We start from the raw sequence: 18,908 nt of genomic DNA, 5'->3' as shown, positions 1-18,908 counted from the left end.
TCTCCTTTCTTTAGCTCTACAAGAATGTTTTAGTCTAATCCTTTCTCAACCCATCTCTCCTTAAGTGGGGATCACCCTCACTGTCATGTGTCAGCCCAAACTCTGGGAGACCCTCGCTTCTATCTTTTGCTTCTACTTTCTCACACAGTGCTTATTCCCAAAGTTCCCTAAAACCTGGCTTCAAAATTCAGCATATGATTGAACTGCCTTCTCAAAAGACTTCTTATAATTGTTAAATTCAGGGACTTATCCTGTGTCTGAGTCCTCCACGTGAATTCTATAGTGGCCAACGTGCCCTCCAATGGAGTAACTCTAGTCTCTTAGTCCTCGTGGTGAAACCCTACTGTGCCCTTCTCTCTAATAAGACAATGGTGACCATGTATCCTGTGTTTCCTCCACCTCTGGTCTCATGTGCTGTCTACTTTTTCTCCAGCCGCTAACCAAATTCAGAATGTGGAGCACACAAGGGCTCTGTCCTTGACCTCATTATCTCTTCTAGCTCTCTGAGGGGATCTCATCCAGACCCCTGACCTTAAATATAGTCTTTATGCTAATGATTCCCCAATCCAGATTTCTACTTGTGATCTCTCCTCGAACTCCAGAACTCTTTATCCAATGCCCACTTGACATTAATAGGACATCTAAAAGCCATCTCCAAGTTAAAATGGCCAAAAAAGGAATCTTTATTTCTATCCCCCAAAGATCCTCCCGCAGTCTTCCCCCATCTTGGTAAATGGCACTTTTATCTACCTCATTGCTCTCCTCAACCTTCAGAGGAAATCCATCTTCCAGTTCTACTAAGTCCTCCTCCAAAAACTATCTTGCATCTGTTCACTTCTCTTCATCGCTACGATTACCTCCTTAGTTCGAGCCAGCATAATCTCTTGCCTGGAATACTGCAAGAGCATCTCTTCTCAGCTACTCGTTTTCATTTTTTCCTCATTATTCTGCAACATCCAGAGTGCTATTTTAGAAATGTAAATCAGGTCATGTTCACACCACCGCTTGAAACCCTCCAATGGCTTCGCATTATAACCCTAGCTTACAAATTCCACTGGCTTACGAACCCTGCACGATCCAGCCCACCTACCTTTTTTAACTTACACTCTACTTTTTCTACTCTAGTTCACTACACCAGCCTTCGTTCCGTTATGGAGACACTCCTAGCTTGTCCCCACACTGGGGCCTCTCCACCATATGGTTCCTCTGTGAAGGGCAAATGCTGTTCGTCTCCTTGTTCAATGAATGTCTCCTTTTCATTTACATTTCACTTAGCTATCACCTTCTCAGAAAATTCCTTGCTACCTATCCAATCCAAGCTGCCACCCACCTACGAAGAGACCTTATCACTATTGAATGTGTTAATTATTTATCTGTTTATTTGTTGTCTATGATCTGCTGTTTTTCACAGGTGTAGTTGTCATACAGAAGGCACTCAATAAGTATTTACAGGTGGGAAGAATGGAAGGAAGGGGAGAAGGAAGAAAGGAAGGGAAGGAGGGAGAAAAGAAAGGGGGAAGGAAGGGAGAAGAAAGGGGGAAAGGAAGAAAAAATAGACACTTAAAAAGCCTTGTTTCATTCACTGGGTTCTTTTTCCTAGTGCTCTTCTCTCTACCAAGTTCCATTTTAATCCATTTCTGTAGTCTTTTTCTACCTCATCTCACTTCTTGTCTTACCCTCTCTGCAGATGATAATGGAACAAATTCTCCTCCTGCTACCCAGGCAGCAAAGCCAACCACCAACTTCTTGCATCTGGTTTCCTGTCCTTTTAACCTCCTGTTTATTACTCTTGGAGCAATATGACTTGACTCCTTGCCTTTAAAGGCTTGAGAACAAGGTGCTTCCAACCTTCTTGTCAAGTTTCATTTTTCACTAGTGTTTGACATGCCTGAGGCTATTTACATGCCCAACATTTTCAGGAGAAAAAAAAGGTTTCTGCTTTTCTCTGTATATACCTGGGGGAAAGCAAAGCTGTTAGAGGAACTCTGTCTCCATTCTTGCCTTCTCTATCTTGCTTTTTCTACCTCAGAGTTTAGACGAGACCCTGTAGTATGTGCTCAGGAAATAATTACAGAAGGAGTAAGTGAAAATAAAGGAAATACTTGTAGAATGAATGAAAGAATGCCCCAAAATCTAACCACTGGTATATTTTGTATCTTTAAATAACCAGCTCAAAGTTACTTTCATTTTAAAGTTTTCCCTGATCTCCTCACCTTGGTTTATATTCTCACTCCCTTCAAACTCATAGAATTTCATTTAGAATACAGATTTTTACCTGATATTTCAGCTTTTTATGCAGTTGTCTTGGTGTCTCTACATGCTCTAAAAACAGGCACTGTCTCATACACCTGGAAGCTCCCTAGTCTTAATACATAGCTCCTGTCTCTTAACACGTTTCTTGTCCAAAGCAATAGCTCAATATCAACTTCTGAGTTTTAGTTCAAGGACTAAAATACTTGCAGAGGAAATCACAAAGTTCCTGCTGATTCCAGGTTTATAGAACATCCACCGTAAACATTAACTCAGGGTATGCTGCTGCTCCGTCAACTCATCTCTCCGAATTTCATTTTCTTTATAAATGGGGCTAATAATATTTATCTAATAGGGGGACCCAGAGGATTCTTTAATTAATGATGAAACACATTCTAAGATCCTCAGAGGAAATAAGAAGATAAACATTATTATATCTCTTATTACTGCAGATAGCAGTTATTAAACTCACCCATAAACAGGAACCAAGAACAATTTTAAGCCAAACTAATAGTTTAATAAGAAGCAGCCAGGGGCTACCACAGTTGAGCTAACGTAAACACTTTTGCAGAAATTAATCCCTTCTTTTGTTGCTATTACTACTGGACAAGAAGAGTTCTCAGGGTCTCAGTTTCCTCACCTGTTTAATGGAGACATTGGACAAGGTGACCTCAAAAGTGTCTTCTAGCTTCAATATTCTCAGTGAATCTCTGATCTTATTAACATCTCAAATCTCTAAGTAATTGACTGGTTCTACATGTATTAATATGATTGTGTACCACTATCACTGCTTTCTCCCAAAGATTCCATTTTACCCAAAGAGTTGAAGGACCAGTGTAGATTTTCAAAGAATCATTAGGAAGTAGGATGCTGTATAACATTTTTCAGAGAGCTTGAATATGTACATTTAAGTTTTTGAGTCTTGGTGTTCTGGAAAATTTTTTGGCATAGGGTGGAGAATAATCAGGAAATATACATGTGTACTCTACTACCTCATTTGCTAATCAGAGTTTCTTGCAAATAGAAATTAGTGTTTCTCATTTGTATGTCCCCTGTGGCTCAAGGTAATAATGCTTTATCAAGGTTCCCTAGGAACACTGCAGAGCCTTAGGGATCAATCGGCCCAGGTAAAGTAAGGCAGCTCAATGAGGACGGTAGGCATTTAGCAACAAATCAAGTTAGTACTTTTTTTTTTTTTGGAGAATGCTTGTGGAATGGATATTCTGAAATGTCCTGTTGAACTGTGAGAGACGCTCCCAGAGATTGTTAAACAATTCTTTCCTTGGTTCACTGTACCTGATTTGAGTTCAAAATGGTCTTGAAATATCAGAACCACTGGAGTGCAGTGCTTTATAGCTCACTCTTTGATCTCCAGTTCAACATTGTTCTCAGAAGGTGTGCCCAGCTATCCTCAGGATTTATCATGCTGTCTTTCTTTCTTTAGTTTATTGTGATGAAAAATATCTAATGCAAATTTACTCCCTTAACAATTTTAAGCATACAGTACAGCCTTGTTAACTCTATGCACATTGCTGTACAGCAGATCTCTAGAACTTTCCATCTTGCATGACTGAAAGGCTCTATGCATTGAACAACTCATTTCCCTTTTCCCCAAGCTCCTGGCAACAACCATTTGACTGTCTGTTTCTATGAGTTTGACTACTTTAGATGACTCATATAAGTGGAATTATGCAGTATTTGTCTTTTTGTGATTTGCTTATATCACTTAGCATAATGCCCTCAAGATGTATCTATGTTGTAGCATATGCTGACTTTTAAAACACACAGTTTTGTCCACAAAATCCTTATTTCTATTGCCTCTGGTTGATGACTTGTTAATTCCTGGGAGGGAGAGAAACTTCCTGAAACACTGGAATAAAAGAGTTAATAGGTCAATACCAGAATTTTTGTTCCATGATTCATAAAACAAGCTTTAAGGGTCCAAGAAGTTCTTGAAAGAGATCTAACTATCCTGACATATCAGAATGACAAGATAATATTAACTTTGTTTTTTGAGTTCTTGGGTTACATTAAAGTGATATTGCCAAAAAAAAAAAAAAAGGCAAACAAAAGAACAGCCTCCTTTTGTTTAACAACAACATATTTTCAGTAGCAGAAACAAATTTTTAGCTTCAGTATTACATGTAGAAAAGAAACATCTTCCAGTGATCATGAGGTAGTCTGGTGTCTGATTCCATGCGAATTTTGTGCCTATTAATACCCTAGTGTTAATACAGCAGATACAATAAAAATGAATTTAGTTACTCCTGTAAACATGGAATACTTGTGAGTTCACAGTAGGTCTTTACCCTTTTCTCACAGAAGCTTCAGAAGGATAAATGGGATGATTTCGACACTAAGGTTTAATACTGGCTTTAGCATTTAGGCTCTGAATTACCTATCTGAGACTCAGTTTCCCCAGATGTCTCATCTGTCTCCCAGCATTGCAGGGGAAATGAGCTGTGACTAAGTAAGATTATGTAGGCCATGGTTTTGATCTAGCAGAGTTACTGCCCTACAAATAAACACCTCGCCCTGACTATTTCTCATACTTCAAATGCCAGTGCTTCAAGTTGCTCTAAAATTTAGTCCTCTGCTAGAAGAAACACTGGCACAGTAGTCCCCCCTTAGCCCTGGGGGGTATGTTCCAAGACCCTCAGTGGATGCCTGAAACTGTGGATAGTACCAAATCCTAGGTATGCTATGTTTTTTTCTGTACATATGTAACTATGAGAAAGTATAATAAATTAGGCACAGTAAGAGATTAACAACAAAGAACTTAAGAATAAAATACAACAATTATAACAATACACCAAAATCACTCCTCTTGTGCCTTCAGGTCATTATTAAGAAATATAAGGGTTCCTTGAACATAAGCACCTCAACACCAAAGCAATGAATCCGAAAACCAAGGTGGCTACCAAGTGACTCACGCCAGGGGCAAGAAGACAGTGTGGAGACACTGGACAAACAGAAGATTCATGTCCCCGGTGGGACTGAATGGGACGGTGCCAGATTTCATTGTGATATTCAGAACAGTGGGGAACCTATGCATTGTTTATTTCTGGAATTTTCCATTTAATATTTTCAAGCAGTAGTTGGCTGTGGGTAACTGAAACCAAAAAAGTGAAAGTGCAGATAATGGGGGATGGTATTTAAGAGGTTAAACATAGAAAAGAGATAAATTAGGAGCTATTTGCTTATGAGTTACTTCTTTATAGACAATAAGATTAATGGCTCCCGATTTTTTTTAGCAACTCTTAGGCCCGTTGTTGTTGTTTGTTTGTTTTTAGATCTACAGTAGAGCTGGGCTTTACATAATTCTCTCCATCCCCAAAAATTTCCTTTATAGAGTCAGTTCCTCTAGCACTCTTAAATATGATGCAATTTCTCATATTTTTGTTTCCCTACGAGTTTTTAAGAAGACAGTGATGGGTACATTGTGCCGCATATTTGTATCTCACAGAACTTTGAAAGGAAACACTAATTAAGACAGTCTGACCTCCCGTGCAAGTCATTTCCATATTTCCTGGTCCTGCTAAAAAAAAAAAAAGAAAAAAAAAAAAAACAGAAGTCATAAAACCTGAACTATTGTGAATTCCTACAGGATTTAAAATGTGATACTTACATCAACCATAATTACATTACCTGGTTACACATACTGGTGCTTGATCTATTCTTTTGGCCAAAAATGTTAACAATCAGTCAGTCATTTGAGTCCTTTCTACTTCTCCAAGGCCTGCACGTTGGCCCAGAGTCAGGTATCTGAGACACATAAAAACTCATGGATGTTCTTCCAGCCTCCTGTTTCCAAGACTTCTGGAACAGGTGATCATTAATGCAAATTTATGGGCCATTACAGAATCTAAAAGAATATGTCATCTTTGAATAAAAACCATAAGCTTTTCACACTTGGTTTTTAATTACCAATTATGTAAAATAGGAAAGTTATAGATTTAGCTGTACTGGCTTCTAGAAAAGGTACTGAACTAAACATTCTTTGACACCCTGCTCCCACCCCCCACCCCCAGAAAAAAACCCCACCTCCTGAAGGAGGGCAAGTGCTTTGGTAAAAATTTAGATTTCCTCTATTTAAACAAGTTGTATAAAAATCTAAAGCAACCACTGTCTCAAAGCAGGGTGTGTTGTCACCATTCCCGTCAGTGCCAGTGTGTGACGTGGCAGGTGCCCATAAAAGCACTGCTCCATGTTCTGGGGTGTGCACACATGCCACGGCATTGCAGGACGTTTCTCCTGCTCCTTTCCTTAAGGAGTGGGTTAGACTGAAAGAAAGCAAATAGCTTGGAGTACTGTTAGTTCTTGTTTAAATTTAAAGTGAGAACTAAGCTGAACATGGTCATATGAAAGGAGTACTTTTTAGGAATGAATGGGTTAGTCAGTACATGAGAAGTAGGTTTTAAAGAAGCTATTGCTGTATCTTGGCAGAGAAACATGCCTGCAAAAAAGATCTTTGCTTTCTTAGAAAATATATTTTTCGGTGTTGTTTTAAAGGATTCTCTATTCACCACAGCTAACACTTCTCCTGTCTTGCTCTCTCAACATGGGCGGCTCTTGTTAGTTTACAACAGATAAATAGAGTTGCCATTTGGCCCTTTGGGATTTTTCTTGTCTGTTTTTGTTTTTTTTTTGATCAGAATAAAAGAGTCAAAAACATTTTCAAAAGTTTTTATTAAAATGAAGGTTCAGTTATTCACATAGACATAAGCAGACTTTTTTTTTTTTTCCGTTTTAATAGCCAGGTCTTTTGTTTCTATTTTATTGTATTAAATAAAGCCTATTAATCATTAAAAAGTCAGGAAACAACAGGTGCTGGAGAGGATGTGGAGAAATAGGAACACTTTTACACTGTTGGTGGGATTGTAAACTAGTTCAACCATTATGGAAAACAGTATGGCGATTCCTCAAGGATCTAGAACTAGATGTACCATATGACCCAGCCATCCCATTACTGGGTATATACCCAAAGGATTATAAATTATGCTGCTATAAAGACACATGCACACGTATGTTTATTGCGGCACTATTCACAATAGCAAAGACTTGGAATCAACCCAAATGTCCATCAGTGACAGATTGGATTAAGAAAATGTGGCACATATACACCATGGAATACTATGCAGCCATCAAAAAGGATGAGTTTGTGTCCTTTGTAGGGACATGGATGCAGCTGGAAACCATCATTCTTAGCAAACTATCACAAGAACAGAAAACCAAACACCGCATGTTCTCACTCATAGGTGGGAACTGAACAATGAGATCACTCGGACTCAGGAAGGGGAACATCACACACCGGGGCCTATCATGGGGAGGGGGGAGGGGGGAAGGGGGAGGGGGGAGGGGGGAGGGATTGCATTGGGAGTTATACCTGATGTAAATGACGAGTTGATGGGTGCAGCACAGCAACAAGGCACAAGTATACATATGTAACAAACCTGCACGTTATGCACATGTACCCTACAACTTAAAGTATAATAATAATAAATAAATTAAAAAAAAAAAAAAAAAAAAAAAAAAATAAAGCCTATTATTTCCTCTGACATTTATTTTTCTGACCCCAAGACTAGGAAAAACTGATCATAGGAAAAGATCATTTACTATCACTCTGCTTAGCTTGCACTTTAATGATAAGAAAGCCATTTTCAGAGATCTCTTTCAGGCTGAAAATGTTTTACCCAATCTGTGTGAATTTTTAATAACAACAAAATAAGCAAAACCTCTGATAACAACATTTAGCATTAATTTTTAATAACCTCATGCCTTTTAAGTTGCCCTTTGTATCTTGTTGGTAGGCAAAACCTTTCTATAGAAAATTAATCAGAAAATAAATTTATTTCTGATGCCTTCCTTATTCTCGGGGTTTATGAGAGGCAATGACACGGACTGCCAAATGTTTCTGAACTTGCTTCTTCAGAAACAGTGCCAAGGCCAACAGCCAATCGGATCATTTTTAATTTTCTGCTTAGTAATATTTTCTCTCTTCATGGCTGGATTCTCCTTGGCTTCACAGGAGGGAGCTATCTGTACAAACAGCCCTTGTGATTGACTACACCAGCCCAAAGGTCCCTCAGATTGTCTGATGGGTCAACATAATGATGTGAACACGGCACTATTTATTATTTGCTCACTCAACAAATTAATGAAACTTTGCGAAACATCTAGTATACACAAAACCTCATGCTAGGCTTTAGGGGTCTAGCAGTGAACAATTCAGCCAAAGTCCTAACAACATGGCTATGGAGACACAGCTAGGCTTCTGTACATTCTTTTTAAAGTATCTACATGCTACCTTATGTGCCAGGCAATGTCCAGAAGAATCTTCCTGTCTCCCTTCCCCCAAGCCTGACCCTTTCTGGCTTCAGACTCTTCACCTGAAAAATGAGTAAATAACACCTTCCTCATTGCCTTGTGGGAAAAATTGAAATGGAAGATGCTTATTATAATGTCTGGCACAGAGTACACTCATACATGTTACCTATTCTTACTGTCATTTCCAATAATGGTAAAAGTTCCAAAAATACTAATCATTTATTATCTGCTATGCATTTACATGCTAGGCTGCATGCTGAACACTTTCAGGTATATTATTTGCAACACTCTCAACAATCCTCTGAGATGAGTCTGATCATTTAGGTCAAGGGAATTTAAGTAGCTAGCCAAGGGATGCCCAGCTACTGAGACTGGTGGGTTTTGTTCTGAGGAGATCCCCCTCTTGGATTAGATGATCAGTAGTGGCTCCTGGATTGACGGTCCAGGTATCACTTGGAGAACGCTAGAGTGTGAGGAGAGTGGCTCTGGCACACGTGTCAGGAGTCAAGGATGGGACTGATGGGACTGTTCATGGCCAGTGATCAAGTCCATAATCCTAACACCAATGGTGGGGAGAGTCCTCAGATTGTCCCAGTTAGATCTGTTCTTCTCCCATTTCTTTGTGTGAGATCCACTGTGGGGCTGGGTGAAGGTCATGGGAAAGCCCTCCCCTGGGCACAGGGAATCCAGCCATGTGACCTGGAGCAGGATTTGGGCATTTCTAGGCGCTAGTTTTCTCACACATTAAATGAGAAGAGCAGCTCCAGAATTTCTCTTCTCTAGAGAAGGAAGGGAAGGTACTGAATACTTTCAGTCTTTACACATGGTAACTCGTTTAAATCTTCCAGTGACCCCATGAGGAAAAAATATGGTTTTACCATTAAAAAAATGGAGGTTGAGACAAACTAAATAACCTGCCCCAAATCGTCAAGCCACTCAGTGGTAAAATCAGCCCACAATTGTAAGTCTGCCCAACTCCAAATCTCAAGTTCTTTTCCTGCCACCACACTATCCCTGGCTTCCCGTTCATTTCCCTGTGATAGTAACTTGGGCATCTTCTCTCTCACACAAAAGGTCATAGAATATGTCACCAAATGTATCCTGAAACAGATCCCGTCCAGTCTTGGAGGCCTTCTGTGAAAGTGCAGATTTTCAAGTGAGTTGGGATGAAGAGCCATGCTTTTCTGTCTGTGACTTACTGTCATCTTTTTTATTCATGTCTTTTAACCTGGATTATCCCAGCACTCTTTTTATCTCTGCTTTTCACATGGCAGTGGAACTGCAAGGTTGCACAGGTCTGGTTGTTTGTAAGTCAATGAGGCTATCCTTCTAACCTTGTGTTATTGAGCAGGGGGAGATGACCCAGCTGCGAACGTTTTTCATGCAGCAGTCTACCCTACCCTAGATACTTGCACAACCATACTCTTGTTGCTGGCATTTTTCCTGAAGTAGAGTTTGTAATTAAAATACTCCATGGCTTCTGTAGTTTCTTTCCTATTCAGGCTACACATTTCAAGTGGTTATTATACTTAATACAGCTACCGCAAAATGGAAATTAAAATATTAATGGTTGGATGCCAAAATTGAAACAAACACCAATAAATATTCTCATGATATTTCTACATAAAATAGCTGTTGATAACTAGGCCCTCCAAGGTTTCGTGTGTGTGTTGGAAAATAAGCTTACACCTGATCAAATTATTCCCTATCCCGCCTTTCTGAGACCATAAAAGAACAAGATTATTCCACCAAAGGCAAATAATACTTAGAAACAATTAGGAAAAGTTAATGAAAGGAATAATTAAATGTATGTTAAATAACAATGTATCAAACACACTTGTGTTCGAGATGAATATCATTTCAGGAGCATAATTCTGACTGATGTCAGCGTGAATCTTCATTCTCCCAGATTCTCATCCAACTGCCAAAATATTTTTCCCCTGTGGGACTGTAAAGTAAAGCATATTCGGGTTCCCACCAGATACGATAGTGTTTCACATTACCATATTGAGACTTTAGCATTCCAACAATACAGCAGGGAAACAATTCTTGAAACACTCCTCATTTTCAGCACATTCTGTGTAAGTAATCCCCTTGGCCAGCATTTATATCTGCCTGGTTACTCCTCCCACACTTGTTAACAGCACTTTGAAAAATCTCATTTTAAACTCATCTGTCTAGACTTTTTTTTAAACCAAAGAGGATATATGTGTACTGGAGGGGGCATTCAACAAACCCCACTGGAGGATAGGATGGCTTCAGGCCATCAGTCTTTTAGGAGTGGAGAATATTCTTTAGGCCTATGTGTACGTGTGTGGTGAAAATAAAAGCTTCTTCGTTTTCCAGGACGTTTTACTCTGGGATACCTTCACCTTCTGGGAAACAGTCTCCCCTGTTTAGACACCAAGGCTATATCACACTCCTTCTGCCTTATTATATTTTAAGTCTGTCATTTTAGCTGAAGACAAGAAAGAAATCTCATGTAAAGGCACGAGATTTCTAAAATATAGTTTCTAGAATATCATTTCTAGAAATAGTTATTTTTCAGATGAGGTCCCCGCTGTGAAAAAACATCTTCTTCTTTGTCAGGTTTCAATTTTTCTTGACATACTTAATGAAAAATAATAAATACATGTATTTGTGTTAAGGGTGAAAAATATATAAAGAACATGTCCAGTGTCCCCAAATCATAAGAGACCTCCTCATTTTTTCATAGCATTTCAGTGGTGTCACAGGACCGAGAATGCTGCCTTCTCTCAGAGGAGGCCAGTCTCTAAAGGATTACTCTGCACAAGTGTGTGTGCAGCAGGCATTGGAAACAGAACTATTTCCTCCTTGGTTCTAGAGTCTGTGTTTCTATCAATGTAGCTTAAGTTGGCACTGGCTGCTGTGGCAATCTTGTCCCACGGAACAGTTAATGAGCTTACAGTAAGAAAAAACTCCTAAGATGCTTTCCCATTTTCTCTGTGCTACCTGCAAAATATTTCTGGTTCTCTTCACTTGCAGGCATATTGCTGGACTGTATTTCCTCACTCCTTGCAGTTGGGCTGCTGAGGAATTGAGAGTGAAATACTGCGTGTCAATTCCAGCTCAGTGCTTTTTCTCGCTGGTATGAGACTCTCCAGAGCTCTTTCATTGTTTTCTTTCTACCTTGGTGATTGGCAGTGTTCAAGATGGTGTCTACGTCATCAGCCTGGGTTCTAGAGTAGCAGATATGGAGTCAGCAAGAGCCAGCATGGATGGACAGGTAGCTCGAGTGAGAAATAAACCTTTGTTCTGACATGCCATCAAGACCTCGGAGTTGTTTGTTACTGCTGCATCACCTAGCCTATCCAGATTGAAGTAAGAACAAAATCATTTGTAAAACACAAAGATCACATTATAGAGTGGGGAACACAAACTTTATATGCATCTCATGGCTGTTACAGTAATAATTCTTTCTTGAGCCATTAGCTTACTCCCCCACTGGCCTGTAGGGCAACTTTGTGCAATTTAGAATAAATCCTGGCACCCAGGTGAATGTCCTAATGGTCAGAGTGTGACTTGAACTTCAGGCCTAGTATCCTTGGCTTGGCACCTTGTGCAATAATCCACTTAATTTAAAAGAGACAATAGTGTCTTTGGTATTAATTTTTTAAGTGATTTTTTTTCCTTCATGTGAACTAAGGATTACATCAATTACACATACTAACACTCTTCCTTTTGCTGCCTTCAAAACCTTTGATTTCCTTTGATAGTAGAAGGATTTGTTCAGTAGCATTCTGTTTGAAAGGACTTTCTCACAAAATGGCAACAAGTATAATTATATTTAACTGGCAATGCAGATGTGAGCTTCACATGAGATAATTTATATGAATAATGCTTTGTTAACTACAAAATCCACTACACAGTGAGTTGTTAGTATCTCCTCTAATTACCACTATCTCTGGAGGTAGACAGGCAGATAATTCCACCATTTTACAGCTGAAGAAGTTTGATTCTGAGAGGCACAGTGACTTGCCTAGAACAATCAGCGACTTGTAAAGCCAGGCTGGAGCCCATGTCTTGGGATTGCTGGTTCATGGCATCTTTCCTTGGGCCACGCAGGCTGGAGACAAGCCCCTGTTTTCACAAAACTCTAGTAACTGAGTGGCTCCTGGAGGCATGGATGGTACAACCCTTTAGGCTTCCTGCCTCAGCATCCTTGCCAGTGTTGAGGGTATCATCCTTGCTGATTTACTTCTTGTTTTTCTCAGCAGAGAAATGTGCAGAAGAGAAGTGATCTCCTTCAGAGAAAGGGCTAGATTCCAAAACGTTCGCGGTGAAGATAAGAAACCATTTTGCGGTAAGAGGGGGCTACTGTGATGTATGCGTTTGTTTCTTTAGACCCAAGTATGAATTCAATAGCTGAATGAAGATGCTTAGAAAAGAGCCTCAGGCACCTTTTTTTTTCAACTGCATGTATGGGATACAGTGTAATGTTTTAATACATGTTCACATGGTGTAATGATCAAATCAGGGTATTCAGTGTATTCATCACCTTAAGCACTTATCGTTTCTTTGTGGAAATTCAAACATTCAAAATCCTCTCTTCTAGCTATTTTGAAAAATACAACATTGTTAGCTGTAGCCACCCTAATGTGCAGCAGAGCACCAGGACTTAATCCTCCTATCTAACTGTAACTCTGGACCCGCTGACCAGTCTCTCCCCGTCCCTGCCCCCGGCACTTCTTTTTGTCTCACATTTTGCATCTTCATTTCTGAATCTGACTCTCACTAAGTACAAATTATTTATGTATATAAACTTGCTCTAAGCTAAATCAATTTAAGTAAATATTTGATGAGTTTGCTTTGCTGTGTGCTCTGTTGTGTTTCCCTCATAATGATGGTAAGAATTTGTTGGTCATCTCAGCAAAAATGCAGAGTGGCAGTGTGGTGTCACGTTTGAGTGAGTGGTGGTGGTTACTGGAGGGATAGGGAGAGGGAACGGTCACCCATAGGAAATCTGAATATAAATTAAAACCAAAGGTGCATCACACAAATCAGAACATTATGAATTCACAGAATGTATGTAAGGCCAGACAATGGATAGTAGAAGAACTTGCCAACTGGAAACACAAATACAGCCAATTCTTATGTATGGTAATAGGTCCTGTAAGGTCACTGCGAACGCTGGATTAGTGAATACTGAACAATGCATTGGTCCCAGAGGAAATACAGATTTCGGTTCCTGCAAGTCTCTGGTCACGTTTTCATCAGCTGATTAATACATAGCCTTGTTTTATGTGTAGTTCTATTTAAAGACTATACAGTGTGTGTATATATATATATACACACACACACACATCTTACATATATCTATATTCTCTAAAGACTATATATTGTTATATACAAGGGGTCTTCAAAATGTTCATGGAAATACATATTATTAAACACTATGCATGGATTTCAAAATTTTTTTGCACCAAAATAAACTTGTACTAACTTCTTATAATATGTCTAAATAGGATCTAGTTTGAGGCACTAAGAAGGATAAGACATAAGTTTGAAAAAGCCCATATCAGAGTAATGTGAATTCTGCTAACACTGAAGCAAGAACAAATATCAAACTTATGGTAAAGCTTGGGTGGAAGAAGGGTGAAATATCTGATGTTTCACAAAACATTTTTGGGGATACTCCAAAGAAATCAGCAGTTTAAAAATGCATAACTGGTTTTTAAGAAGACATAAGATGAGTTGATAAAGCCCTCAATAGCAGACCATCTACAAGGATTTTTGAGGAAAAAAATTAACCTTGCCCTCTTCATGCCCTAATTGAAGAGGGCCAACAATTAACAGGCAAAGAACAGCTGACACCCTAGACATCTCAACTGGTTCAGCTTACACAATTCTGACAGAAAAATTAAAGTTGGACAAACTTTCCACACTCCCTGGGTGCCAAAATCATTGTGTCCAGATGAGGTGCAGACCAGAGCAGAACTTTCTATGGAAAATGTAAACAAGTATGATCAGGATCCTGAAGCACTTCTCTGAAAAGCTGTAACAGGAGATGAACCACGGCTTTACCAGGATGTTTCTGAAGATAAAGCACAATCAAAGCAATGGCTACCAAGAGCTGGCAGTTGTTCAGTCTCAGCAAAGTTGGACTGGTCAAGAGCAAAGGTCGTGCAACAGTTCTTAGGGATCCTCAAGGCATTTTGCTTGCTGACTTTCTGGAGGACCAAAGAATGATAACATCTGCTTATTATGAGAGTGTTTTGAGGAAGTTAGCCAAGTTTTAGCAGAAAAAAATGTCCCAAAAACCTTCACCAGAGAGTCCTTCTCCACCAGGACAATGTTTCTGCTCATTTCTATCATCAAACGAGCAATTTTGCAAGGGAAATTATTAGGTATCTATCCACCTTATGGTTCTGATTTGGGTCTTTCTGACTTCTTTTTGTTTCCTAATCTTAAACAATCTTTAAAGGGTACCCATTTTTCTTCACTTAATAATGTAAAAAAAAAAAAAAAAAGCATCGACATGGTTTAATCCCCAGAACCCTTAGTTTATTAGGGATGGACTAAATGACTGGTATCATCAGTTACTAAAGTGTCTTGGCCTGATGGAACTTATATTGAGAAATAAAGTTTATATTTTATATTTTTAAATTCTATTTCCATGTACTTTTTGAAGTCCCCTTGTATATCTGATATATATATATATATGTATATATTTAAAGTTGATATACAAAAATAGACTCTGTCTATATAATTAATTTCAATTGAACTCAGCCAACAGCACTATAACTCATGCCTGAACGAAGCTTATCTAACACACACGTTTTCTGCACACAGCACATCACAACCTTGTTGTACTTAGGAACACGAGACAGCACTTCAGCCCTACACTTACGGACCATTTTAAACAGTGCCATTACCACAAAAACACATAAATGCAGAAACAATGGCACTAAATAGACCACAAAAAAGGACACTTGTTGACAGTGTGACAGCAACAAGAAGGCAGAGCTCTGCCTTGTTCAACCTCAGCTGAAACATGCACGTCTAGCACTGCTCTGTGCAAGTCAGCAAATGACTGTAAAAGCTCTGCAAATACAGATTTTGGGGTTACAAGTACATTGTAGTGAGTAGGTGAATTTGCAAATAGAGAATCCACGAGTAATAAGGATCGACTGTACTGGGGATTGCATCCTTACTGTGGTAGTTTTCAGCTTGTTGAAGCTACCCCAACCATCTGGGCCTGAGTTTGCTCATGTGTAAAATGATAATGACAGTAACTGTGTTCTAATGTAGGGAGGATTTATATGATAATGGGTGTGAGGTGTACAGTAGATATTTAACAAATGATGGTTGTATTTTTTATCATCACGGAGCTACTCCAGGAGGAAAAAACATCTTGGCAGAATAACAAAGGACTAGCAGTGCCAGAAAAATCTGGTTTCAAATCCAAGTTCCATAACTAGGTAGCTATGTGACTTTAGGTAAGTTATCTTTTTTGAGACTCAATTTTATGTCCTGTAAAATGAACACAATGACATCGAACTCACATCAATGTGTCTAGTGTGTAGATTAAATCGGAAAAGTGAGTGTCCTGGATTATAATGAACGCAAGGAAAGTCAGTTTCATTCTCTGCATCTTCATATTATTTCATCATTAAGTAGAATTTTTACCCAATTGATGGAGTATCTGTAACGTTTTTAATAGAATAGGATATCCTTTCAGTTTGTCCAGAGTTTACATAACATATGAGACTGAGAATCAAAGGCAATTAGGTATTCACAGACACAAACATATACACTTCTTCTTTTTTCATGTTAAAAACTATTAAGAAACACTTCATGGAGCCTCGTGGTCATTTTCAAAACTAGGATTTGGGAATTACACGGTAAATGAGAAAAGAAAATTATAAGCATTCTTCTTTAAAAGGTTCCCACATTTACTTCATTTTAATGGTTTCCTAGCATACCCAGTAAAGAAGAGTTAATCAGTTAGAGGGGCTATCTCTGAATTTGATAGAAGGTGGGAGCTTTAACCTGGGTTAAACAAAGCGTCAGTGGCAGTAACTAAGATGGTGAGGCATTGCTGCACTGATGCCAGGTGAGAATGCAGCTGACACTGATATGAGCTCAGAATGACCTGGACCTTCAGCCAGAGAATTAAGGAGATGAAATGAAGGACTGTTAGAAAATGTCTTATTTGAAACCTTTCTCTGTTAGATACTTCTTGATTTTAATTCATAGTCTAGTTACATAATATCTGTTGAATAAAGAGATCCAGGCACAGATGAGACATTCATCTAGAATTTCCTTGGCCCATTCTATTAGATTTTCTTGGATGAGTCTAACCAGAGGGCTGCCCTTCCAATGCTAAGGATCATCCTAGTCTTGAGTCATCAATGTAAGTAAGGAAGAGTAAATAATACCACACTACAGCTATCAGAAAACTTGAACTGACTTAAAATAGTGGCCAGCCCACATTCCCTAATGCGTCTCTAGGATTAGTGACATGTTCTCCAGAGGCAAAGATACGAAAGCCCTTCCTTACGTCACCTCCTTGGATCTTTGCTTCCTACAAGATATAATCTGAGACATCGCTCCAAATATTTTCCTGAGATCCAATGTTTCAGAGATCTAGATTTGTATTATAAACTGCACAACTCCAAATTCCTATAACATTTATGAACAATCTTTTATCACTCAATTGATTTTGAAAAGAACACATTTGATCCAAAACATGAATGAGGCTCATGACAAGTCTCCAAGCCTTTCACTTGTTCATTAATCTTAATGGTAATGGATGAGAATTAATATCCCCATTTTGTTTGTGACAAAAACCTGGATATGAATAGGTTAAGCAACTAGAATGGGGCAGAAAAACAGGACAGAAAAACAAGAAACAGACCCTATCACTAGATAAGGAAAACACACGGTCAAGAACGAGGAACTTCTTGACTTCTAATTTAGATTGCTTCTGACTGATAGACTGTGGGGTTAATTCCTGATATAAATTAATGATATTCAAAGGCTGTTTAATTAATGCAAATGAGCAAGTTTTTAATCATACCCTTGACTATTACCCAATTTAAATTTGGGCCTTCGAGCTTTATTTCAGGAGCTTTCCTCTTGTTAATCACAATATCTTAACTCTTGTTAGTCTGCACCAAAAAACTCTTAATTTTTTTTCCATAAAGATAAACTCAGAATTTAACAATCTGCTTTGCAGAAATCTTCAGTGAAGGCAAAAAAGATTTCCAAGTCAAACATACAGGATTGAAACATGATTCTGTCATATAAAGTTAGTGTAAAAGTAAAACTGAAAAGTGATCACACTGCAGTATATACATGTTAACAGAACAAGGTGTGAACATAATGTGAGTGTGCTAACCCTTAATCTCAGGTAATGCCTTTTACATATGAGGTCTAAGCATTGCAAAGTGATTTCTGAGTTAAATGTCAATTTCCATGAAAAATAAGTTGGCTTAGAGATGCTTTTTTCCCTCAGGGTGGAAAGAAGGTAAATTTTGATACTTTTAGTTAGGGCATTTTTAAAAATTATTTATTTATTTATTTATTTTGAGACAGAGTCTCACTCTGTTGCCCAGGCTGGAGTGCAGTGATGTGATCTCTGCTTACTGCAAGCTCCGCCTCCCGGGTTCGCACCATTCTTCTGCCTCAGCCTCCTGAGTAGCTGGGACTACGGGTGCCCGCCACCATGCCTGGCTAATTTTTTTGTATTTTTAGTAGAGACGGGGTTTCACCATGTTAGCCAGGATGGTCTCAATCTCCTGACCCTGTGATCTGCCCGCCTCGGCCTCCCAAAGTCCTGGGATTACAGGCGTGAGCCACCGCACCCGGCCTAGTTAGGGCAGTTTTATTAGTTTCATTGACTTATTCGTTCTATTAGAAGACTGACATATCGCTTATTTTAAAATAATTGGTTTACTTCTGGGAAAATATTCAGGAATCAATCTTCACACAAAGTCAAGACCATTTAAGTGGTGAATATTATATGATCTCACTCATCAGGTCAAGTCATTTAGCTATTTATGGATATAAGTCTTTTAAAAACAAGACACTTCCATGGGGGTCATACAGAGAAACGCCGATAGAAATGGTAGTCACCAGATAATACTTGTTTTGAGAAAAATTGTAGGCTATAGCCACCTTGTTCTTATATACATAATAAAAATTTAGGCTAAAGTCACCTTCTTGTGGAACACAACACTTCGGGTCCTAAGTGCTTTGGTTTTCAATGAACACAAATATAATTTCCATCCTGAACCTCCTCAGAAGAATGCTAATCCTGCCCTCTTCAGATCTGGTACCTGAATCATACACTTCTCACTCTAGCA

At 38.8% G+C, this 18,908-nt stretch overlaps 1 protein-coding gene across 6 annotated transcripts in view; it reads right to left on the bottom strand.

The window, feature by feature from the left end:
* GPC6 (glypican 6) overlaps nt 1-18,908 on the bottom strand; it is a 1,194,356-nt gene that overhangs the window by 164,362 nt on the left and 1,011,086 nt on the right. The window lies entirely within an intron of this gene.

This window comes from Macaca fascicularis, chromosome 17 (assembly GCF_037993035.2).
Source record: "Macaca fascicularis isolate 582-1 chromosome 17, T2T-MFA8v1.1".
Taxonomy (NCBI): Eukaryota; Metazoa; Chordata; class Mammalia; order Primates; family Cercopithecidae; genus Macaca; species Macaca fascicularis.
The sequence above is the reverse complement of the archived record's forward strand: the minus strand, read 5'-3'. Positions and strand labels throughout refer to the sequence as shown.